Below are 25,389 nucleotides of genomic sequence, written 5' to 3'. Positions count from 1 at the left end.
GGGGGGGGGTGGGGGGGGGGGGGGGTGGGGGGGGGGGGGGGTGGGGGGGGGGGGGGGTGGGGGGGGGGGGGGGTGGGGGGGGGGGGGGGTGGGGGGGGGGGGGGGTGGGGGGGGGGGGGGGTGGGGGGGGGGGGGGGTGGGGGGGGGGGGGGGTGGGGGGGGGGGGGGGTGGGGGGGGGGGGGGGTGGGGGGGGGGGGGGGTGGGGGGGGGGGGGGGTGGGGGGGGGGGGGGGTGGGGGGGGGGGGGGGTGGGGGGGGGGGGGGGTGGGGGGGGGGGGGGGTGGGGGGGGGGGGGGGTGGGGGGGGGGGGGGGTGGGGGGGGGGGGGGGTGGGGGGGGGGGGGGGTGGGGGGGGGGGGGGGTGGGGGGGGGGGGGGGTGGGGGGGGGGGGGGGTGGGGGGGGGGGGGGGTGGGGGGGGGGGGGGGTGGGGGGGGGGGGGGGTGGGGGGGGGGGGGGGTGGGGGGGGGGGGGGGTGGGGGGGGGGGGGGGTGGGGGGGGGGGGGGGTGGGGGGGGGGGGGGGTGGGGGGGGGGGGGGGTGGGGGGGGGGGGGGGTGGGGGGGGGGGGGGGTGGGGGGGGGGGGGGGTGGGGGGGGGGGGGGGTGGGGGGGGGGGGGGGTGGGGGGGGGGGGGGGTGGGGGGGGGGGGGGGTGGGGGGGGGGGGGGGTGGGGGGGGGGGGGGGTGGGGGGGGGGGGGGGTGGGGGGGGGGGGGGGTGGGGGGGGGGGGGGGTGGGGGGGGGGGGGGGTGGGGGGGGGGGGGGGTGGGGGGGGGGGGGGGTGGGGGGGGGGGGGGGTGGGGGGGGGGGGGGGTGGGGGGGGGGGGGGGTGGGGGGGGGGGGGGGTGGGGGGGGGGGGGGGTGGGGGGGGGGGGGGGTGGGGGGGGGGGGGGGTGGGGGGGGGGGGGGGTGGGGGGGGGGGGGGGTGGGGGGGGGGGGGGGTGGGGGGGGGGGGGGGTGGGGGGGGGGGGGGGTGGGGGGGGGGGGGGGTGGGGGGGGGGGGGGGTGGGGGGGGGGGGGGGTGGGGGGGGGGGGGGGTGGGGGGGGGGGGGGGTGGGGGGGGGGGGGGGTGGGGGGGGGGGGGGGTGGGGGGGGGGGGGGGTGGGGGGGGGGGGGGGTGGGGGGGGGGGGGGGTGGGGGGGGGGGGGGGTGGGGGGGGGGGGGGGTGGGGGGGGGGGGGGGTGGGGGGGGGGGGGGGTGGGGGGGGGGGGGGGTGGGGGGGGGGGGGGGTGGGGGGGGGGGGGGGTGGGGGGGGGGGGGGGTGGGGGGGGGGGGGGGTGGGGGGGGGGGGGGGTGGGGGGGGGGGGGGGTGGGGGGGGGGGGGGGTGGGGGGGGGGGGGGGTGGGGGGGGGGGGGGGTGGGGGGGGGGGGGGGTGGGGGGGGGGGGGGGTGGGGGGGGGGGGGGGTGGGGGGGGGGGGGGGTGGGGGGGGGGGGGGGTGGGGGGGGGGGGGGGTGGGGGGGGGGGGGGGTGGGGGGGGGGGGGGGTGGGGGGGGGGGGGGGTGGGGGGGGGGGGGGGTGGGGGGGGGGGGGGGTGGGGGGGGGGGGGGGTGGGGGGGGGGGGGGGTGGGGGGGGGGGGGGGTGGGGGGGGGGGGGGGTGGGGGGGGGGGGGGGTGGGGGGGGGGGGGGGTGGGGGGGGGGGGGGGTGGGGGGGGGGGGGGGTGGGGGGGGGGGGGGGTGGGGGGGGGGGGGGGTGGGGGGGGGGGGGGGTGGGGGGGGGGGGGGGTGGGGGGGGGGGGGGGTGGGGGGGGGGGGGGGTGGGGGGGGGGGGGGGTGGGGGGGGGGGGGGGTGGGGGGGGGGGGGGGTGGGGGGGGGGGGGGGTGGGGGGGGGGGGGGGTGGGGGGGGGGGGGGGTGGGGGGGGGGGGGGGTGGGGGGGGGGGGGGGTGGGGGGGGGGGGGGGTGGGGGGGGGGGGGGGTGGGGGGGGGGGGGGGTGGGGGGGGGGGGGGGTGGGGGGGGGGGGGGGTGGGGGGGGGGGGGGGTGGGGGGGGGGGGGGGTGGGGGGGGGGGGGGGTGGGGGGGGGGGGGGGTGGGGGGGGGGGGGGGTGGGGGGGGGGGGGGGTGGGGGGGGGGGGGGGTGGGGGGGGGGGGGGGTGGGGGGGGGGGGGGGTGGGGGGGGGGGGGGGTGGGGGGGGGGGGGGGTGGGGGGGGGGGGGGGTGGGGGGGGGGGGGGGTGGGGGGGGGGGGGGGTGGGGGGGGGGGGGGGTGGGGGGGGGGGGGGGTGGGGGGGGGGGGGGGTGGGGGGGGGGGGGGGTGGGGGGGGGGGGGGGTGGGGGGGGGGGGGGGTGGGGGGGGGGGGGGGTGGGGGGGGGGGGGGGTGGGGGGGGGGGGGGGTGGGGGGGGGGGGGGGTGGGGGGGGGGGGGGGTGGGGGGGGGGGGGGGTGGGGGGGGGGGGGGGTGGGGGGGGGGGGGGGTGGGGGGGGGGGGGGGTGGGGGGGGGGGGGGGTGGGGGGGGGGGGGGGTGGGGGGGGGGGGGGGTGGGGGGGGGGGGGGGTGGGGGGGGGGGGGGGTGGGGGGGGGGGGGGGTGGGGGGGGGGGGGGGTGGGGGGGGGGGGGGGTGGGGGGGGGGGGGGGTGGGGGGGGGGGGGGGTGGGGGGGGGGGGGGGTGGGGGGGGGGGGGGGTGGGGGGGGGGGGGGGTGGGGGGGGGGGGGGGTGGGGGGGGGGGGGGGTGGGGGGGGGGGGGGGTGGGGGGGGGGGGGGGTGGGGGGGGGGGGGGGTGGGGGGGGGGGGGGGTGGGGGGGGGGGGGGGTGGGGGGGGGGGGGGGTGGGGGGGGGGGGGGGTGGGGGGGGGGGGGGGTGGGGGGGGGGGGGGGTGGGGGGGGGGGGGGGTGGGGGGGGGGGGGGGTGGGGGGGGGGGGGGGTGGGGGGGGGGGGGGGTGGGGGGGGGGGGGGGTGGGGGGGGGGGGGGGTGGGGGGGGGGGGGGGTGGGGGGGGGGGGGGGTGGGGGGGGGGGGGGGTGGGGGGGGGGGGGGGTGGGGGGGGGGGGGGGTGGGGGGGGGGGGGGGTGGGGGGGGGGGGGGGTGGGGGGGGGGGGGGGTGGGGGGGGGGGGGGGTGGGGGGGGGGGGGGGTGGGGGGGGGGGGGGGTGGGGGGGGGGGGGGGTGGGGGGGGGGGGGGGTGGGGGGGGGGGGGGGTGGGGGGGGGGGGGGGTGGGGGGGGGGGGGGGTGGGGGGGGGGGGGGGTGGGGGGGGGGGGGGGTGGGGGGGGGGGGGGGTGGGGGGGGGGGGGGGTGGGGGGGGGGGGGGGTGGGGGGGGGGGGGGGTGGGGGGGGGGGGGGGTGGGGGGGGGGGGGGGTGGGGGGGGGGGGGGGTGGGGGGGGGGGGGGGTGGGGGGGGGGGGGGGTGGGGGGGGGGGGGGGTGGGGGGGGGGGGGGGTGGGGGGGGGGGGGGGTGGGGGGGGGGGGGGGTGGGGGGGGGGGGGGGTGGGGGGGGGGGGGGGTGGGGGGGGGGGGGGGTGGGGGGGGGGGGGGGTGGGGGGGGGGGGGGGTGGGGGGGGGGGGGGGTGGGGGGGGGGGGGGGTGGGGGGGGGGGGGGGTGGGGGGGGGGGGGGGTGGGGGGGGGGGGGGGTGGGGGGGGGGGGGGGTGGGGGGGGGGGGGGGTGGGGGGGGGGGGGGGTGGGGGGGGGGGGGGGTGGGGGGGGGGGGGGGTGGGGGGGGGGGGGGGTGGGGGGGGGGGGGGGTGGGGGGGGGGGGGGGTGGGGGGGGGGGGGGGTGGGGGGGGGGGGGGGTGGGGGGGGGGGGGGGTGGGGGGGGGGGGGGGTGGGGGGGGGGGGGGGTGGGGGGGGGGGGGGGTGGGGGGGGGGGGGGGTGGGGGGGGGGGGGGGTGGGGGGGGGGGGGGGTGGGGGGGGGGGGGGGTGGGGGGGGGGGGGGGTGGGGGGGGGGGGGGGTGGGGGGGGGGGGGGGTGGGGGGGGGGGGGGGTGGGGGGGGGGGGGGGTGGGGGGGGGGGGGGGTGGGGGGGGGGGGGGGTGGGGGGGGGGGGGGGTGGGGGGGGGGGGGGGTGGGGGGGGGGGGGGGTGGGGGGGGGGGGGGGTGGGGGGGGGGGGGGGTGGGGGGGGGGGGGGGTGGGGGGGGGGGGGGGTGGGGGGGGGGGGGGGTGGGGGGGGGGGGGGGTGGGGGGGGGGGGGGGTGGGGGGGGGGGGGGGTGGGGGGGGGGGGGGGTGGGGGGGGGGGGGGGTGGGGGGGGGGGGGGGTGGGGGGGGGGGGGGGTGGGGGGGGGGGGGGGTGGGGGGGGGGGGGGGTGGGGGGGGGGGGGGGTGGGGGGGGGGGGGGGTGGGGGGGGGGGGGGGTGGGGGGGGGGGGGGGTGGGGGGGGGGGGGGGTGGGGGGGGGGGGGGGTGGGGGGGGGGGGGGGTGGGGGGGGGGGGGGGTGGGGGGGGGGGGGGGTGGGGGGGGGGGGGGGTGGGGGGGGGGGGGGGTGGGGGGGGGGGGGGGTGGGGGGGGGGGGGGGTGGGGGGGGGGGGGGGTGGGGGGGGGGGGGGGTGGGGGGGGGGGGGGGTGGGGGGGGGGGGGGGTGGGGGGGGGGGGGGGTGGGGGGGGGGGGGGGTGGGGGGGGGGGGGGGTGGGGGGGGGGGGGGGTGGGGGGGGGGGGGGGTGGGGGGGGGGGGGGGTGGGGGGGGGGGGGGGTGGGGGGGGGGGGGGGTGGGGGGGGGGGGGGGTGGGGGGGGGGGGGGGTGGGGGGGGGGGGGGGTGGGGGGGGGGGGGGGTGGGGGGGGGGGGGGGTGGGGGGGGGGGGGGGTGGGGGGGGGGGGGGGTGGGGGGGGGGGGGGGTGGGGGGGGGGGGGGGTGGGGGGGGGGGGGGGTGGGGGGGGGGGGGGGTGGGGGGGGGGGGGGGTGGGGGGGGGGGGGGGTGGGGGGGGGGGGGGGTGGGGGGGGGGGGGGGTGGGGGGGGGGGGGGGTGGGGGGGGGGGGGGGTGGGGGGGGGGGGGGGTGGGGGGGGGGGGGGGTGGGGGGGGGGGGGGGTGGGGGGGGGGGGGGGTGGGGGGGGGGGGGGGTGGGGGGGGGGGGGGGTGGGGGGGGGGGGGGGTGGGGGGGGGGGGGGGTGGGGGGGGGGGGGGGTGGGGGGGGGGGGGGGTGGGGGGGGGGGGGGGTGGGGGGGGGGGGGGGTGGGGGGGGGGGGGGGTGGGGGGGGGGGGGGGTGGGGGGGGGGGGGGGTGGGGGGGGGGGGGGGTGGGGGGGGGGGGGGGTGGGGGGGGGGGGGGGTGGGGGGGGGGGGGGGTGGGGGGGGGGGGGGGTGGGGGGGGGGGGGGGTGGGGGGGGGGGGGGGTGGGGGGGGGGGGGGGTGGGGGGGGGGGGGGGTGGGGGGGGGGGGGGGTGGGGGGGGGGGGGGGTGGGGGGGGGGGGGGGTGGGGGGGGGGGGGGGTGGGGGGGGGGGGGGGTGGGGGGGGGGGGGGGTGGGGGGGGGGGGGGGTGGGGGGGGGGGGGGGTGGGGGGGGGGGGGGGTGGGGGGGGGGGGGGGTGGGGGGGGGGGGGGGTGGGGGGGGGGGGGGGTGGGGGGGGGGGGGGGTGGGGGGGGGGGGGGGTGGGGGGGGGGGGGGGTGGGGGGGGGGGGGGGTGGGGGGGGGGGGGGGTGGGGGGGGGGGGGGGTGGGGGGGGGGGGGGGTGGGGGGGGGGGGGGGTGGGGGGGGGGGGGGGTGGGGGGGGGGGGGGGTGGGGGGGGGGGGGGGTGGGGGGGGGGGGGGGTGGGGGGGGGGGGGGGTGGGGGGGGGGGGGGGTGGGGGGGGGGGGGGGTGGGGGGGGGGGGGGGTGGGGGGGGGGGGGGGTGGGGGGGGGGGGGGGTGGGGGGGGGGGGGGGTGGGGGGGGGGGGGGGTGGGGGGGGGGGGGGGTGGGGGGGGGGGGGGGTGGGGGGGGGGGGGGGTGGGGGGGGGGGGGGGTGGGGGGGGGGGGGGGTGGGGGGGGGGGGGGGTGGGGGGGGGGGGGGGTGGGGGGGGGGGGGGGTGGGGGGGGGGGGGGGTGGGGGGGGGGGGGGGTGGGGGGGGGGGGGGGTGGGGGGGGGGGGGGGTGGGGGGGGGGGGGGGTGGGGGGGGGGGGGGGTGGGGGGGGGGGGGGGTGGGGGGGGGGGGGGGTGGGGGGGGGGGGGGGTGGGGGGGGGGGGGGGTGGGGGGGGGGGGGGGTGGGGGGGGGGGGGGGTGGGGGGGGGGGGGGGTGGGGGGGGGGGGGGGTGGGGGGGGGGGGGGGTGGGGGGGGGGGGGGGTGGGGGGGGGGGGGGGTGGGGGGGGGGGGGGGTGGGGGGGGGGGGGGGTGGGGGGGGGGGGGGGTGGGGGGGGGGGGGGGTGGGGGGGGGGGGGGGTGGGGGGGGGGGGGGGTGGGGGGGGGGGGGGGTGGGGGGGGGGGGGGGTGGGGGGGGGGGGGGGTGGGGGGGGGGGGGGGTGGGGGGGGGGGGGGGTGGGGGGGGGGGGGGGTGGGGGGGGGGGGGGGTGGGGGGGGGGGGGGGTGGGGGGGGGGGGGGGTGGGGGGGGGGGGGGGTGGGGGGGGGGGGGGGTGGGGGGGGGGGGGGGTGGGGGGGGGGGGGGGTGGGGGGGGGGGGGGGTGGGGGGGGGGGGGGGTGGGGGGGGGGGGGGGTGGGGGGGGGGGGGGGTGGGGGGGGGGGGGGGTGGGGGGGGGGGGGGGTGGGGGGGGGGGGGGGTGGGGGGGGGGGGGGGTGGGGGGGGGGGGGGGTGGGGGGGGGGGGGGGTGGGGGGGGGGGGGGGTGGGGGGGGGGGGGGGTGGGGGGGGGGGGGGGTGGGGGGGGGGGGGGGTGGGGGGGGGGGGGGGTGGGGGGGGGGGGGGGTGGGGGGGGGGGGGGGTGGGGGGGGGGGGGGGTGGGGGGGGGGGGGGGTGGGGGGGGGGGGGGGTGGGGGGGGGGGGGGGTGGGGGGGGGGGGGGGTGGGGGGGGGGGGGGGTGGGGGGGGGGGGGGGTGGGGGGGGGGGGGGGTGGGGGGGGGGGGGGGTGGGGGGGGGGGGGGGTGGGGGGGGGGGGGGGTGGGGGGGGGGGGGGGTGGGGGGGGGGGGGGGTGGGGGGGGGGGGGGGTGGGGGGGGGGGGGGGTGGGGGGGGGGGGGGGTGGGGGGGGGGGGGGGTGGGGGGGGGGGGGGGTGGGGGGGGGGGGGGGTGGGGGGGGGGGGGGGTGGGGGGGGGGGGGGGTGGGGGGGGGGGGGGGTGGGGGGGGGGGGGGGTGGGGGGGGGGGGGGGTGGGGGGGGGGGGGGGTGGGGGGGGGGGGGGGTGGGGGGGGGGGGGGGTGGGGGGGGGGGGGGGTGGGGGGGGGGGGGGGTGGGGGGGGGGGGGGGTGGGGGGGGGGGGGGGTGGGGGGGGGGGGGGGTGGGGGGGGGGGGGGGTGGGGGGGGGGGGGGGTGGGGGGGGGGGGGGGTGGGGGGGGGGGGGGGTGGGGGGGGGGGGGGGTGGGGGGGGGGGGGGGTGGGGGGGGGGGGGGGTGGGGGGGGGGGGGGGTGGGGGGGGGGGGGGGTGGGGGGGGGGGGGGGTGGGGGGGGGGGGGGGTGGGGGGGGGGGGGGGTGGGGGGGGGGGGGGGTGGGGGGGGGGGGGGGTGGGGGGGGGGGGGGGTGGGGGGGGGGGGGGGTGGGGGGGGGGGGGGGTGGGGGGGGGGGGGGGTGGGGGGGGGGGGGGGTGGGGGGGGGGGGGGGTGGGGGGGGGGGGGGGTGGGGGGGGGGGGGGGTGGGGGGGGGGGGGGGTGGGGGGGGGGGGGGGTGGGGGGGGGGGGGGGTGGGGGGGGGGGGGGGTGGGGGGGGGGGGGGGTGGGGGGGGGGGGGGGTGGGGGGGGGGGGGGGTGGGGGGGGGGGGGGGTGGGGAATTGTAGTCCTTAACATCTGGAGTGCCAAAGGTTCGCCACCATGGCTTTAGACATAGTCATAGACTCTTTAGTTTGGAGAGGAGACGTCTGAGGGGGGATATGATTGAAGTCTATAAAATTATGCATGGGGTAGAAAATGTTGACAGAGAGACATTTTTCTCTCTTTCTCACAATACTAGAACCAGGGGGCATTCATTGAAAATGCTGGGGGGAAGAAGAATTAGGACATATAAAAGGAAACACTTCTTCACGCAACGCGTGATTGGTGTTTGGAATATACTGCCACAGGAGATGGTGATGGCTACTAACCTGGATAGCTTTAAAAGGGGCTTGGACAGATTTATGGAGAAGTCGATCTATGGCTACCAATCTTGATCCTCCTTGATCTGAGGTTGCAAATGCCTTAGCAAACCAGGTGCTCAGGAGCTGCTGCAGCAGCAGGCGGCCATTGCTTTCACCTCCTGCTTGTGAGCTCCCAAAGGCACCTGGTGGGCCACTGCGAGTAGCAGAGTGCTGGACTAGATGGACTCTGGTCTGATCCAGCAGGCTAGTTCTTATGTTCTTATGACACTCTAACGCAGAGGTCCCTAACCTTTTTGAGCCTGTGAGACTAGGGTTGCCCCCCCCCCCCCCTGAGTCTCTGGGGGGTAAGTTTGCCATATCCAGGTTGGGAAACTCTCCAAAGCAGTAGTTCTCAACCTTCCTAATGCCGCGACCCTTTAATACAGTTCCTCATGTTGTGGTGACCCCCAACCCTAACATTTATCCATTTTACAGACAGAGAACACTGATGCACAGAGTCTTAGGCGGCCCCTGTGAAAGGGTCGTTCAGCCCCCAAAGGGGTCCTGACCCACAGGTTAAGAACCACTGCTGCAAAGCATCCATGTTCTCTCGTTGGAGGTGAGCTGTAATCCTGGAGAATCCCCAAGTTCCAACTGGAGGCTGGTATCCCTAGGATGGTGAGTGCAGCCACAAAATGGTTGTCACAAGAGGTGAAGTCAACCAGAAAAGCCTGCCACAGTGAACCTTCAGTCACATGGCCAAGAACTCATTTGGCAGCTGCTGCCAAAATAATGTTTTTTAAAAACAATCACATCTCCAGTGGCCAATCAGAAGCCAGAAGCTGCACCTGACTCCACCCACTTCCCTAAAAATTATTGGCAGGTACCAGGAACAGTGACAGAAGGCATCTTTGGTGGTCATGAGCATTGTGTTGGGGACCCCTACTTTAACACTATGCCAAGTTAAGTCTTCTGTTTACCTTCAAAAGGAGCAGCAGTGGCGTAGTGGTTAAGAGCAGATGTACTGTAATCTGGAGGAAACGGGTTTGATTCCCCACTCTGCCACTTGAGTTGTGGAGGTTTATCAGGGGAATTCAGATTAGCCTATGCACTCCAACACACGCCAGCTGGGTGACCTAGGGCTAGTCACAGTTCTTCTGAGCTCTCTCAGCCCCATCTACCTCACAGGGTGTTTGTTGTGAGGGGGGAAGGGCAAGGAGATTGTCAGCCCCTTTTAGTCTCCTACAGGAGAGAAAGGGGGGATATAAATCCTCCTCCTCCTCCTCCTCCTCCTCCTCCTCCTCCTCCTCCTCCTCCTCCTCCTCCTCCTCTTCTTCTTCTTCTTCTTCTTCTTCTTCTTCTTCTTCTTCTTCTTCTTCTTCTTCTTCTTCTTCTTCTTCTTCTTCTTCTTCTTCTTCTTCTTCAGTTGTGCCAACCAGTGCCGTGTGTTTTGTCTCCTTTCCACTCCATATGGTCGTACAATCTGTCAGAGATAAGGACCTGAGACTCAAACCACTTTGCCGTTCTTTCACCGGCATCAGGAATGAGTGGGAATCCGAGGGTGATGCATAGTCTCGAAGCAGGTGGTATGTAGGCCTTTCCCTCTGCACAGTTGCTGAGGAGATCTTTCTTGAGGGATGCTGCAGTGGGCGGCGTAAGGATTGTGGAGTCATAAGTGTGGGCACTGAGAGTCCCTGAACAAAGTATGCACCACAGGGTCATTTTTGTATTGGGTGTGGCTGGCAAGTTTGAGTTCTCTCACCATGAGGAAGGTCATGGGAAAGAATGCCATACCCTTCTAGCCAGGACTAGTGGACCAATGCGTGGAGCATTTTCAGGCCGCCTCCTTTTGCTTCTGGCTTGGGATTTTTTGTGGGGAGATGGGCGAATGGTACACTCATAATTTCTGCCTGCCAGTGGTCCTAATTGGTTAGCAAATGTAACAGAAAGTTTAATATTAAACAGGATGGCTTGGGCAGTCGTCCTTCTTGGTAGCTCTTGGATGTGTGAGATTCCCTCAAGGCTATGTAAATGGCAGTTCTGCATGTGAGCTGTTGCCTTAACAATTATCTTCCTGTTCCACTTTCTGCTTTCGCTTTGATAGCCCAAGGACTGTCATGGCTCACGCAAGTTGACACTCTAGAGAACAGTGACACAGGCTCGTAACTCTAGAGAACAGTGACACAGGCGTAGGAGGTGAAGAGCTCATGTATCTAATCTGGAGGAACCGGGTTTGATTCCCCGATCTGCCGCCTGAGCTGTGGAGGCTTATCTGGGGAATTCAGATTAGCCTGTACACTCCCACACACGCCAGCTGGGTGGCCTTGGGCTAGTCACAGCTTCTTGGAGCTCTCTCAGCCCCACCTACCTCACAGGGTGTTTGTTGTGAGGGGGGAAGGGCAAGGAGATTGTAAGACCCTTTGAGTCTCCTACAGGAGAGAAAGGGGGGATATATATCCAAACTCCTCCTCCTCCTCCTCCTCCTCCTCCTCCTCCTCCTCCTCCTCCTCCTCCTCTTCTTCTTCTTCTTCTTCTTCTTCTTCTTCTTCTTCTTCTTCTTCTTCTTCTTCTTCTTCTTCTTCTTCTTCTTCTTCTTCTTCTTCTTCTTCTTCTTCTTCTTCTTCTTCTTCGACTGCATATCCTAACTCTTCTTCTTAAAGAGACTGCACAGCAAATGAAAACATTTTCAAGATGTTTTCACAAAAAGATTTGCTAGGGACCAGCATGAAAATGTGTTGTCAGGCTCGCAATAAAGCATTTTGGGCTTAAAACCGTGCAGAACTCCATGGAGGAAATGTTTTAATTCCTGCCTGAAAATGTTGTATTTGTGTTGTGTGGAAAGGGCCAGTGTCTCAAAAAGCAGCGAAAGGGGGCATACAATGAGCACAGTTCATTCAGATTCTTATCCTGGGAGTCCTCAAATACCTTGGCCCGAATCTGTCGCTCGACTTCGCAGTCGGTCACTGGACTTCGCAATTCATTGCAAGCATAGAAGGAAAAGAGGAATATGGCTGACATGTGCTGGAATTTCTCTGCCTAGGTAGAAACACCCACCAGGGTATCTGATTCTTTTAAATATGTACGTATTGCAAGATACCTGTTGCTTCCACAAGATTTAATTACGCCTAAAAGTGAAAGCTCGTCTGTCACTGTTGGTTTCCCATAATGGCTCCATAAACTGGCTCTCCTTGGCTCCGACAGAGTGAATTCCTTAAGCATACAGTCAACTGCAGTTGGCCGCAGGATGGGACTTTTGACGGAAAACTGGCTGTGAAACGGCCAACTGAAGTGGTTGAAGCCCAACTGGTATCAATAGCAGCATCGATGGCCAGATGCCTGCCTGTAAAGTTACGGACAGTCCTGGGGAAACTAGCACTTAGGGACGCCCTTACAAATTGCTTTTGAATTGGACAAAAGCATTAGTTTTATCTCTTGGTGGCTGATTTCTTGGGTAGATCAGCACATAATGAGTTGGAGTGACTAATGTTTTCACTCAAGCCACAGTATCTCTGCCCCAAATGGATTTTGTCCATGTAGGTCCCATAATCACCATCATAACCTTTTTGGTGGTCAAAATTGGGCCTTCCTTTTTCACCTCTGGAAACAGCTGCTGAATTCAACTCAGTATCACAAAGGATGAATATGTTCTGCTTGTCCTGTTTCTTCTGATAGCTAAAAATTTGTCAGAGATTGGATACAGAAGGTCACAGAATATTCAGCAAAATTAAGAATCTTATTAATCGGCAGTCATACAGAGAAGTTTGTAGAAAACTAGAAACCTTTTATTTATTTTTATTTATTTTATTCATTTTTCAAACTTATATACCGCCCTACCCCCGAAGGGCTCTGGACTACCTATTGAAAAATATGGTAGAAAAGACATAATGGCAGGATTTGAGATCTAAAAGAAAACAGCAAACTGAAACAGAATATTAGAAATCATAAAATGTGTAACTGATAAATTGTTCCATTTTTTTTAAATAGGTGCATGAACCTAGAATGGATTAGAATTCAATAATGAGATAGAGGGAAGTCGTTATTTGGTTATTTTTCTTTTTTGTATTTCATGTTTTTGTTTTGTATTGATGTGGTGGGAAGTAAAAGTGTTTATGTTTTTGTTTCTGTATTATTGTTCTTGTGTATGCTAAGAAATTTTTTGTTAAATTATTTTAAAAGACGCCTGCTGGTTCTTCACATAGTTCTACAAAACAAACGAAAGCTCCCCCCCACCCCGTATGTTGGTATAAATTAAATAAGTATACCTCTATCCACTGAAATATTCGCTCGGTGTATCCTGCCTACTAAAAATGTACAAATGTAGAATTGAATTGCCAACAGATGGAATCCAAGGGAACCAAACTGTCAAAAGAGTTGGTTACTAGGGAACCAGAAGGCCATTTTGTTCAGGGACTGATAGGAAGCCAAGAACGGGCCTCGGAAGCCTACACTCCCAATCGGTGACAGGAACGATAGCATCAGATGAAGGTAGCGGAGAAGATAGGAAAGTCTGTGTCACGATTTGGCAGCGAAAACGTGGACTTGCATATAGGGTTCTAGTCGTTTTCCGTTCTTGCCAGGAAATTAGAAAAATTGTGATTCGACATCGTACTTACGGAAACCGCTAAACACGTTAAGCTGTTTTGGCAAACATGTTGCGGCAGTGCGTGCTTCCTATCCCGGAACAAAACGAAATGAAAGGGCCCAATTTTGCATCTTACAAAAAGCTGCAGAAACCTGTTCCGATGGTGTTATCTCTGCAACGTGAATGGAACTTGACTGTACGGTCTCCTGTTTTTCTTAGCAACTGCTTCCAGCAGCCAATATACAAGGAACACATTTGTCTTGATCTGATAGCAAAACCAGTGGGGTGTACTGGCTAGAGCCGGGGTCCCCTGACACCTTTTCTCATGCCTGCCAAGTGTTTTTAGAAAGTTGGCGGAGTCAGGTGGGGCTTTTGCCCACGAGGCATCTTATTAACCAGTGGAGATTTGCTTTGCGCTGCCCATTGTTTAAAATGTTGCTTTGGTTGCAGCTGCCATTACATCACAAGGATCTTCACTGTGTGATTGAAGATAACCTGCAGCAGCCATTTTGTGGCTGACTCCTCCTCCTGAAGCTGCCATTTTGCGGCTGGGCCCACCAGACTGTAAATGTGCCTTGCTTTCCTTCTGTCCAAGGCGCACCGAGGCCATCAACACACTGGGGGTAGGGACAAGGCCAGGGAAGGAGTGCGCCCACCCTGGCTTTGTCTTTACCCCAAGTGTCTTGCTGGCCTTGATGTACCTCAGACAGGCACCATAGAGTTTTTGTGGGAATGGTGTTGGGAAACTGTGGGAGAAGTTCAGCCGAGGAGCAGCTATGGGCGGGTGCAGTTCACCCTGAGCCTCTGCCATGCTGCTGCCACCCCAGAACGCCCCGGAACATTCCCGACATGCCCATGCCGTGCCCCTGCCATGCATAGGTGCAAGCCTGGGGCGTGGTGCCCCACCCAGCCCCCTGGACCCTATGCCACTGGCGGGTGCAACCAGAGGTGGGATCCAGCAGGTTCTCACCAGTTCCCGAGAGTGGGTTACTAATTATTGGTGTGTGCCAAGAGGGGGTTACTAATTGGGTCCGCTTTTCCGTTAGAAATTCCATTAGGTCCAAAAATCATAAAGTCCTGCTGTTTCCTATGTGGCTGGTTAGCGAAGGTAGAAAACGGGATAATTCTCCCTGTTGGGCTGTTTTAAAAACATGTTTTGGAAATATGGTAAAGTTCCTTGTTTAAGGAAAGTATCCTTCTTTTGATTTCTAGAAACAAAATTAAGTATTTGAAAGTATTAAGTATTTGACAGGCAGTCAATTAGAGGAGAAGTAGTTGTTTCTGTTGGCAGTAGACGATAGGACTTGCTAAAATGAGTTTAAATTATGGACAGAAAGATACCAGCTGGAAATTAGGAACTTATTTTTTAACAGTAAGAGTTTTTTACAGTAACAGAGAAATTATTAATGCCCCGCCCCCGGAATGCCCGGCCACACCCCTGTCGTGCCCCGCCCAGCCCCATTGGCGCTACGCCACTGTTTGAATCCCACCACCATGGGAACCTGTTACTAAAATTTTTGGATCCCACCACTGGGTGCAAGCCTGGGGCGTCATGCCCTACCTGGCCCCCTGGACCCTATGTCACTGGCGGGCGCAACTCTAGGGTTGGTGCAGTGCCTAGGGCTACACCCCTGCCCACAGGCTCCAAAAAGTTTGGAATTCCTGGGTTAAAGTGTTGAACTAGGACTTGGGAGTCCCAAGGTTCAAATCTCCACCCAGCATGAAACTCCCTGGGTGACCTGAGGCCGGTCACGGTCTCTCAGGGTAACCTACTTCACAGGGTTGTCCTGAGGCTTACACGGAGGAGGGAGAAGACGGAAATATGCTGCCGTGAACTCCCTGGAGGAAAGGCAGGGCAGAAACGCTCCGAATACATAAATAATAATCTGATTAAGCCGAGCGTCTGTATTGCCTATTTTAGTCCCTTATGATCACACGCGCCAAATGTGTCAAACTCGCTGAGGTTCTCGTACGACTTAACTGTTGCAATTTATTTTTCTGAGGCTAAACTGCAGAATGACTTGGAGCTGCTTTCTGTACAATTTAGAAACTGGAAATGTTTTTCGGTTACGAGAAGCTCAGTAACATGCTTATGTAGTAATGATACCGTCTGTTCCCCCCCCCCCCCTGAAAATAAAAACTTGAGTATTATGAGAGCAGACAGCCTTGATTCGGTTTTACGTTTCTCCATGAAAGTGAGACATTACCTCTCTTGTAGACAAAATTGGGTCCTGAGAGTTCTTGCGGGCATCTTGCAAGTGCTGGAAAATAGCGTTTCACTGTAAACCTGTCTTGTTCTGGGCCTGTCCTACCTTCAGCAGTGGCGTAGGAGGTTAAGAGCTCGTGTATCTAATCGGGTTTGATTCCCAGCTCTGCCGCCTGAGCTGTGGAGGCTTATCTGGGGAATTCAGATTAGCCTGTACACTCCCACACACGCCAGCTGGGTGACCTTGGGCTAGTCACAGCTTCTCGGAGCTCTCTCAGCCCCACCTACCTCACAGGGTGTTTGTTGTGGGGGGAAGGCCAAGGAGATTGTAAGCCCCTTTGAGTCTCCTGCAGGAGAGAAAGGGGGGATATAAATCCAAAATCTTCTTCTTCTTCAGTGGATAAAAACTTCATTTGTACAGCGCACACAGCTTCTTGGAATAGCGCACAGTTTCTTCTGTGGGTGTTGTCCTGATAAAGCCACACACTGGCCCCTTTCACACAAATCTCTTGAAACATTTGTAAAATGTTTTCAATTCCCCCCTTTTGGTTCGCACCCCCACCATGAAACAATTCCTGTCTTCCGTGATGTGATTTTTCCCGTTTATTGAGTTCTCTATCGAATCGATGCTTTAATGCTTTGTAGCCTCGTGCTTCATACTCTAGTTCTCATGTATTTGACGCTTCAAAGATTGGTCCCCCCCACCCAAATAAAAGAACAAACAGCTAAATGTCAAAAATAAACAGGCGAGGGGGGAACGGAGGGAGTTCAGAAAATGATGTCGAGGAGGAAGTTCGGGGAAGCAGGGACGTGTAGGAAACGGTCAAATGATCACACAGCAGGTGAAGATGTTTTATAAACGTTTCAGGCAGGCTGTTTCCGCACGGGCAGAATACAGCGTCCTAGGGACGCTAAAAACAGTGTCCTTGGGGAGGGGTTCGCACGTGGCGGCCTCGCAACCCCAAGCGGCGCGAAGCCATTGTTTCCGAACCTCGCTCCCTGAGCGAGGTATTTCGGAAACAGCGGCTTCCAACCGCTGCTGTGCGAACGGCAGCGGCTGGAAGGTGCCATTTCCCCCCCTTTCCCAAACGCCTATCTTGTCTCCTGGCTTCCGGCTTGTCGCAGAGGCCAGGAGACGCACCCCCCTGGCCTGCGACTCCAGAGCTGTCGCTCCAGGCTGCGGGGACGTGTCCCCTGTTTTCTGCGACAAGCTGGAAGCCAGGAGACAAAGTAGGCTTCGGGGACGGCGCAGCCTGTGCGAAGGCTGCGCTGCTGCCTGCCGCACTCCCGGGACCGTCCATGCGAACGGTCCGGGGTGTGTGTGTGCGCGTCGGCATTGTTTATGCCGACGCACCCTCGCACCGTTGCGATGCGGAAAGGGCCACAGAGAATCGTTTTAAAAGGGGATTCATTTAAAACGTTTTGAGGCTGGAAATACAACATTTTGGGGTAAAAACAATGCAAAACTCCATGGAGGAAATGTTTTGTTTCCTGCATGAAAATGTTTTAAAAGGTTTGTGTGGGAAGGACCGCTGTCTCAGCAGGGGCGGAGCAAGGGGGAACTGCGCCCAGGGCACGCACGTGCCCTGCACCCCTGCCCTGCCCCCACCCCAGCCACACCCCTCACCGGCATGCACCTAGGGTGTTGCGCCCCACCTCGCCCCATTGGCACGACGCGACTGTCTCTCAGCCTAACCCACACTTGTAGTAAACACCTTTGACTCCATGTTGGAGAAAAACAGCTTATAAACATCTAGATAGGGATATGATTAACGGTTTTTTACACTGTGTGGGTTAATGCTATTTTGTACGCTGCTTTGAGTCACCATAGGCAATGGGGAAAATGGAGTTAATTTCAATCAAATGGCATGGGGAGTACAGAGCATGGGTTTCAATCCCGAAACAATCTACAATGTACTTCCGGGTTCTTCTTGATCCGTCCAGTCTTCTAATAATGACTAAATCATTTTTATTACCAAATCTGTAATGGTGGTGTGAGGATGGGCGAAGCAGCAACTATACTAACATAATAGCGACGAAAATGACGCCAGTTCTAGCTGCATGAAGAAGAGGAAGAGGACGATGGCAAGGAGGAGATTGGATTTATACCCCTCTTTTCGTTCCTGTAAGGAGTCTCAAGGTGGCTTACAAATTCTTCTCCCTCCTTCTCCCCACAACAGACACTTTGTGAGGTAGGTGGGGCTGAGAGAGTTCGGAGAGAACTGTGACTAGTCCGAGGTCACCCAGCAGGAATGTAGGGGTAGGGAAACAAATCTGGTTCACAGATAAAAGTCCACTCCTCACGTGGTGGAGTGGGGAATCAAACCTGACTCTCCAGATTAGAGTCCACCTGATCTTAACCACTATACCACGCTGGCTCTCAGAAATGCGTGGTAGGTTAACCTGGGTGGAAATGACTTCCCAAGGGCCGGCTAGCTTGTTGTTTTCAACCTAACTTTCCTCAATTCCTGTAGCCATACCAGTCCAACGGGGTTTTGCACCATGCATTTTCTTGCGCACAGCGCCGATGCAAGAGCGAAGCTTGCAGATTTGGGGCCTGATAGATCTTCGGAGATCGGTTAATTGGGTTGCAAGTCAAGCTGGCTAGACTAGTTCAGCGGGGGTGGGGGCAGTATTGGAGAGTATGCTTTCACCGAAGGCAAAGGTGGAATCCTTGCCTGTCCGTTGTGGACTCCAGAAATTCCAAGACATTGTTCGGACTGTGAGTGCTTTTGGGATGTTACAAACACATGCAGCACATTCAACCCTTTTTAAAGGAGCAGAATGATTAAAAATACAGCCGCTAGGCTGTGAGCAGCTTGTGTGTGCTTGTTTGATTACAAATACTCTTGACTTTCCAGCATGATGTCGTAGTTCAGGTGTCAGACTAGGGCATAGGTGTCAAACTCGTGGCCCTCCAGATGTTATGGACTACAGTTCCCATCATCCCCTGCCAGCATCATGGACTAGGGTCTGAGAAATCCAGGTTTAAATTCCTACTTGCACCGTGGAAGTTTCCAAGGTGATTTTGGGTCTGTCACAAACTATCAACCTTGATCCTGACAAGTGTTTGGATGGGAGACCCAAGTCTCAGTTCTAGATGTTTGTTGGAGAAGTGAAAGGGAGCAAGCAGATTTTCAGCTCAATTGTGGTCTTGCTGTAAGAAATTCTGAAGTTGATGAACGAGATGACAGCACTTTTCCTTTGGCTCCTAAACTCTTTTGGGGTACTTAAAGCGGATGCTATAGATTTGGAACTGGTTTCAAATGCATTAACAGCTGTTGAGACGTCGATTTCTTCATATTGGAAGAACTGACCCATTGCCCGTAGCCAAAAGAGTTGTTTGGAAGGCTTTGGGGTGTGGTTTTAATATCTGGTTTTGCTTCTTATAGGATAGGAATGGAAGGTCGCTTGAGATAAGTTCTGTGCTTGTTTATGTCTCTCCCCCCCCCCCCATGATAACCTGTACCTGTTGATGTCTTTCATGGTGCTCGCCAAGTACTTTTAGAAAGTGGGAGGGGCTAGGTGGGGCCTTTGCTCAGCAGGGTTTCTAATTGGCTGTGAAGATTGAAAAGCAATATATAATCTTGTCGAAGGCTTTCATGGCTGGTTCTGGTTCTGGTGGGTTTTCCGGGCTGTGTGGCCGTGGTCTGATGGATTTTGTTCCTTAGAACTTAGACACAGTGTGGAACAGACTTCCCTCTGTGATACACCTCTGAAGATGCCAGCCACAGATGCAGGCGAAACATTAGGAACAAAACCCACCAGACCACGGCCACACAGCCCGGAAAACCCACCAGAACCAATATATAATCTTGCTCCTGGGCATTTAGTGGATGGCTACAGCGGCCATTTTGTGGTTTCACCCCTGCCCTGTGTCAGAATTCTAAAGGTGCCCGCAAGGTCAAACGTTTGGGGTCCCCTGCTTTGCTTCTAATTAACCTTGGCTTCTAATTATGAGAATTTCATTTTGTTAGACACAAACATCGCTGAGGACCAGCAGAGTCAGTCGCTGTGTGAAATATTGCCATCCACAGCGAGCTAGGCTTGCTATCCTAATGGCAATATTATGTAAGGATAACGCTAATGACAAATGGGACGGTGAGCATTGTTGAGGGGTACAGGTCTATGAAGATGGGGCTTCTGCTTTCAACTTATCCTCTGCTCCCATTTCCCCTGATGTTGCCTCTAAACCAGGGGTAGGGAACCTGCGGCTCTCCAGATGTTCAGGAACTACAATTCCCATCAGCCCCTACCAGCATGGCCAATTGGCCATGCTGGTAGGGGCTGATGGGAATTGTAGTTCCTGAACATCTGGAGAGCCGCAGGTTCCCTACCCCTGCTCTAAACTGTGCAATGAGCTGATGGAGGAAAAGAACCACCCAAGTCTGGGGGCCATGAAATTGTAGTCGTCTTGTTGTGACCCTATGGAATTTTTAAGGCAAGGGACAAACGTAGATGGTTTGCCATTGTCTGCCTGTGCGTAGCATCCTTGGACTTCCTGAACGGTCTCCCATTCAAATCCTAACCAGCCCAGACCCTGCTTAGCAGCCAAGATCTAACGAGACTGGGGCCCCTTCCGCACATGCAGAATAACGCACTTTCAATCCACTTTGTGGATGTTGCTATTCCGCACTTTGTGGCAAATCCAGCTGCGAAGTGCATTGAAAGTGGATTGAAAGTGCATTATTTTGCATGTGCGGCACAGGCCTGATCTAGCCTAGGCCCGGGGTGGCAAACTTTTGTCACTCCAGATGTTATGGACTACAATTCCCATCAGCCCCTGCCAGCATGGCCAATTGGGGGGCTGATGGGAATTGTAGTCCGTAACATCTGGAGTGCCAAAAATTTGCCACCATGGGCCTAGGCCATCCAGGTCAGAGCCACCCAAGTCTGCCACAGCATTGAAAGTGGGACCTCGCGCTTCCAGAGTTTTCTTCTACAAGGAGGAGGCCAAGAACTGAAAAAAAAATCTAAAAGCGGAAAAAGAACAAATGCCTTCTGACATTTTATGTTTCTGAATTTCACACGTGCATGAAGGTGCTAGAAAAATTGTACTGAGGAAAGGGTTGGTGTTTACTCTGCCTCAAGACAAATGCCTCCAACCTCAAATGGGTTTTTGTCTCTGTGAAACAAAGACGAGATTTTTTTTACAGCGGTCCCTCTGCAGAGATGAGGCCAAGATGTTACATGTCAGTGGTGGCGAACCTTTGGCACTCCAGATGTTATGGACTACAATTCCCATCAGCCCCTGCCAGCATGTGGTGGCCATGCTGGCTGAAGCAACAGGAAGTGTAATCCATGGCATCTGGAGTGCCAAAGGTCCTCCTGCACGGTCTCTCGACTAACTTTCACCAGAGAGGCGTGCACCAGGGGTAAATGGTGCCCAGAGACAAACTTCCTGCTCCCCAAGTCCCACCCCCGGCCTCAGTGCTTATAAAACAGGTCTCCGAGGCCGGGACTGCAGCCTCTTCTGGCCTGCCTGGAGGGGACTGCAGGCTGCTGGCTGGAAGTCCAGCCGGCAGGGGGGGAAGGAAGGGGGGAGGGAGTCCATGGTCTTTGAGTGCCCTGACCCCGCCCATGTTGGTGACACATGGACTGGGTCGAGGCACGCGAAAACGACGAGGCAGCAGGACTTCTTGGTCACGTGGGGGGCCGATTTTGCACCCCAATGTGATCAGAACAGCGGTGCCCGGGGACAAGGGTTACCCCTTGTCCCTAGGTAGCTACGCCACTGTCTTTCACTGTTTTTGCAAAACTATGGAAATGAAATGCTGGAGAGATGCAATAGGCTCATATTGATGCTGTGGAAGATGAGTTTGAATGCTCTTGTGACACAGTGCTGTGATCTGCTGTTTTCCACAGTTGTGAGTCATTATCTGTGTGTGTGTGTGTGTGTGTGTGTGTGTGTGTGTGTGTTTCCATGTTTTTTTTAATGGGAAAGTTTTAAGACCAGCTTTAAGCTGGCTTAATTTTCCCCCTGCATAACTGCTATCTTATTAGCGCTGGTGATCTTTCTTAGTCTCTGAAAATTTGTTTTAAGAGTACAGGTTTATGCGGATCTCTCTTCCCCCAAGATATAGTTGGTGGTATTTTTCTCATTACCCTGGTTACAGTACGTCTAGCCTAACTCACCAGGCCTGTTTCCCAACCGGTGTGATCACTTACACCTAGGTGAGATGGGTGTAGACAAAAGTCTGCTTCCATTCTCATTAGGTTGATAATTCTTACTCATCTTGGTCTGCAGAGGTATGCCTTTGAGTGGGGGCGAAGGGGTGAAGAAACACCAGGCTTCCCTGGAACTGGTCCAGGTGAATTAAAAGCTTCCTCACACAGGCATTCTCTTCACTGTACTCTTACTTCCCAGCCGTAACTTTCTTCCAGTGTGGTGTCGTGGTTGCGAGTGGGTGGACTCTAATTGGAGAACCGGGTTGAATTCCCCACTCCTCCGCCCGAGCGGTGGATTTTTTGTATGGTCACTGGATTTGTTTCCCCGCTCCTCCGCATGAATCCTGCTGGGCGCCCTTGGGCCAGTCACAGTTCTCTCAGAACTTCCTAAGCCCCACCTACCTCCCAAGATGTCTGCTGCAGGGAGAAGAAGGGAAAGGAGTTTTTCAGCTGGCTTGAATCTCCTGACAGGAGAATAAAGGCGGGGTGTAAATCCAAACTCCTCCTCCTCTTGCCTCCATTAGCATTGTTCAGCAGTTCCCCTGGATTCTTGCTGGGTGCACGAGCTCTCTTTTAGAGCTGCCATGAAAATGGGTGAACATACTTCAAATTCAAGCATATTGATGATGGAAAGCACCATCAACCCCATAGGGCCGTGGTGGCGAACCTTTGGCACTCCAGATGTTATGGACTACAATTCCCATCAGCCCCTGCCAACATGGCCAATTAGCCATGCTGGCAGGGGCTGATGGGAATTGTAGTCCATAACATCTGGAGTGCCAAAGGTTCGCCACCACGGCCTATAGGGTTACATACAAAGCCTTAAAGCATGCCTTCATTCTTCTTTATTTCTGAGTTTAACTGCTGTTATATTATGCGTAATCTGTTCCGAACATTACAAGTAGAGCAAGGTGGATGTCCAGATAGGGGTCTTGCCATGTTTGCCTGGGTTATCTTAGCCGTCTTCTTCTGGGGCATCTGAAAAGTCAAGCAGGAACATCCTGACGTTAGAAAGACTGGTTCAGTACCGTCCTGGTTTGGTGGCAAACTGCAGAAAATCCCCAGGAAATGCCGATTCCTTTTAAATGCTATTTTTGAAAAGTACAATCTTTGTGCTTTCCATAAGTTCGAGGCAGCTCCTTGGTTGACTTCCACCCTCAACAATAGTAAGCCATGTGAACGCTCTACTGGCCAGTGCCATTACATTAATCATTCTCAAAGGAGAGCCATGATGCTCGCCAGGTTTGATGTTATGCCTTCTGCCTTGTTACATGGCAGATTTAATAAGCAAGAAAAGGCTAAAAGATTGTGCCCATGTAACGATAGCTCAGTTGAATCTCTGGCCCACCAATTACTACACTGTCTCAGATTCAAGGAAATCAGATCCAAGTATGTGAATCTTACTCCTTTACATTTACCCAATCTCCCCGATTTAATTAGATTACACTACTTGTTGGACAATCCTGATCCTTCTCTCTGTATGATAGTGGCAGACTTTCTCCTGGAAATTACCTAACACCAGTAGATTTCCTTCGACCTAACATTTATTTCCTGTATTGCATATGCTTTTTAGTCCGTTTTTATTATTGTTGGTCTGTTGTCTATGCCAGTAAAGGCTTGCTAAAGAATAATCATGGGGTGTGTGTCCTTCTCCTCGTCTTGCTCAGATAAACACCAGGCGGGGGTCCATGAGAGGCCAAAGAACCATTCCTATTGATATTGGGGTGAGTTGTGTGTGTGTGTGTGTATGCACACGTACCATCAAGTCACAGCTCTGTAGGGCGACTCTGTTGGGTTTTCAAGGCAAGAGATGTTCAGCAGTGGTTTGCCATTGCCTGCCTCTGTGTGGGCTGAGAGAGTTCTGAGAGAACTGTTACTTGCCCAAGGTCACCCAGCAGGTTTCCTGTGAAAGAGTGGGGGATCAAACCCGGTTCTCCAGATTAGAATCCGCGACACCACCCTGCCTTGGGTGAGCTTCAACAGAAGATTCCTTCCATTGTCCTCAGTAGAAGACAAATGGTGCCTGCAGAAGTCATATTTTTATCTTTAAAAGGGGTGGATAGGTACTCAAGATAGGGCTTTTTTAGTGGTAGTCCCATGATTATGGAAATGCCTCCCAAAAAAGCTGACCTGCGTCCCTCACTTTTGATCTTCAGAAGAAAGCTGAAGACATTTTTATTTTTAGATACATTTACTAGCAGTTCTGCTAGTAAATTTAGCAGTTCTGCTGGTAAATTTTATTTTTTTTCTGTTTTTAATATATTTTATTTGCATCTAAGGCCATTCTGCACAAATTCCCTAAAATGTTTGTAAAAAAAATTTCAACCCCCCCTTTACAACAATGCATGCCCGCACTCACCCCCTCAAAACAATTCCTGGGCACCATTACGTGATTTTTCCCTCTCTTTTTTTAAAGTTCTGTGTTGAATCGATGCTTCAATGCTTGTGCTGCATTTTCTACTCCTTGTATACTTAATGTGTGAAAGGCTGCACCCCCCTCCCCCCGCAAAAAATAAAAGAACAAACAGAGAAATGCTGCAAATAAACAGGCAAGGGGGAACGGAGTGAGCTCAGAAAATAGCACTGAGGGAAAAGTTCAGGGAAGCAGAGAAGAGGGGAAACATAGCGAACTGATCTCACAGCAACTTGAGACGTTTTCAAAACGTTTCAGCCAGAGAATCGTTTTAAAAAGCGGATTCATCCAAAATGTTTGAAGGCTGGAAATAAAACTTTTGGAAGTAACAACTGTATGGAACTCCATGGGGGAAACTTTTAATTTCCTGCCTCCTAATGTTTTAAAAGGTTTGTGCGGAAAGGGCCTCTGTTTATTTGTTCCATTTATTTTTATTCTGTTTATAGTCTTTGTAATATTATAGCCTTCCCTTCCATGCAAATGGGCTCAGTAAATTTACAATTAAAATTTAAACAATCTATACTGTTCGGTGATGCCTCTAGGATGTCGTGAGCTCCATAAAGGAGCTAATGAATGCTTTAGATGAATAACTGGGGGGGGGGGGGGGTTCGGGAACTGAATGAATATCATGATGGATCTGTGATTCAAAGGTGCTCATGCCTGGGGCATTTCTTTGTGCTCTAATTCTAATACTGACTCTCTGAGGCCGTGGCTGGTGATGTGGGAGAGAAAGAAAGCAAGTTAGTCTAGTAAATTGTATTCCTTTTTTTAAAACCCCCCCCCCCCCCCGAAGAACGTAGCATGGATCAGTACAATTATGTAATGCAGGGCAGGAAGGAAATAGAACATTATCTATTTCTGCAAATATTCCCATCCTGACACGATACTGGGTGTTCAGCATGTATCTGGAGGATTTAAAAAAGAAAAAAACGAGGGACATAAATACCACACCTCCTCTTTCACTTCCTGTTCTTCCTTTTGGAGTCGGGATGAATTTGGGGGAGTCGAGAGAGATGCCAGCTCTGACTCCAGCCAATGACATCAAGCCATTGCCATGTGTTTACCTTGGCTTGCGTAACTCGAGGCCCGCCCCCTTTTTTTGAGTCAGCATGTATAACCCCAGTGGCTTAAATGAAAAGAACACAGGAGACTCACTGGAGCTTGGGAGTTGGCTGGTTCTCTGAAGCGTGCCTACGGACCTGTGTGGATTTAATCTCCTTTTTTTTCCCCACCAACCTCTGCTTTTTTAATGATTGCTTTTTAAGAAGATCAGGGAGTCCGGTATCATTTCTTCTCGCGTCCTTTTGTGTGAAAAGGATGGGGAAATTAACACAAAGGGAAAGAAGCCGGTAAGTTGCTTCGGTGCGTCTCTGTTGTTATGTCACATTCCTGTTCTCAGATCGGTGTGTCTGATCTGCTGCGAGTTTGGAAGCAGCAGCCTATAGTCAAAGGGCTTTCAAGATGCGGGTTTGATCATGTATCTACCCCAATCCCAATCTTGGCACAAAAATAAGCCCCATCGAAATCGACAAGACTCGTTGGTGGCTTCTGAATAAATCAAACTGGGCAACTTCTGTCTTGTGCCTGTTCCACGGAATTGGGATTGCTTTCCCTGAAGTGTTGTAATATAAGGAGCTCACCTGATTTCCTCATGAACTTAAATGAAAACAGAACGGGGATTTAATATTCAGTTTGGTTTAATACTCAGCCACTGTTGTGAAAAGATTCTCTGGAATAAACATTGGCATAAGAGACCCTGTAACCGTTCTTAACGATGAACTGTGAAATACATTGGGATGCTGTTAGTGTCTTCCTCTCTTTTGTTGGGCTTGTAGCTAGAGTGGTTTGATATAGTTGGTTTCTGGGGCAGCTGATTTTTGAATAGATGCCGGGTGAGTTGTTCCCCTACCTGTGGAAGAGGCAGTGTTCAAGTAGAGAGAGGACAGAATAGGAGATTTATCA

The 25,389-nt window shown here is 61.2% G+C and overlaps 1 protein-coding gene across 2 annotated transcripts in view; it reads left to right on the top strand.

The window, feature by feature from the left end:
- PELI1 (pellino E3 ubiquitin protein ligase 1) overlaps positions 1–25,389 on the top strand; it is an 82,682-nt gene that overhangs the window by 21,432 nt on the left and 35,861 nt on the right. The window contains exon 1 of one of the 2 annotated variants that reach the window (XM_048501432.1): positions 24,581–24,776. The exons of the other annotated variant lie outside the window; for it this stretch is intronic. The gene's annotated coding sequence lies outside the window, so the exon portion shown is untranslated. Of the gene's footprint in view, positions 1–24,580; positions 24,777–25,389 lie in introns of those variants that run through there. 2 annotated transcript variants of the gene reach the window in all.

Source organism: Sphaerodactylus townsendi, linkage group LG01 (assembly GCF_021028975.2).
Source record: "Sphaerodactylus townsendi isolate TG3544 linkage group LG01, MPM_Stown_v2.3, whole genome shotgun sequence".
NCBI lineage: Eukaryota > Metazoa > Chordata > Lepidosauria > Squamata > Sphaerodactylidae > Sphaerodactylus > Sphaerodactylus townsendi.
The sequence above is the reverse complement of the archived record's forward strand: the minus strand, read 5'-3'. Positions and strand labels throughout refer to the sequence as shown.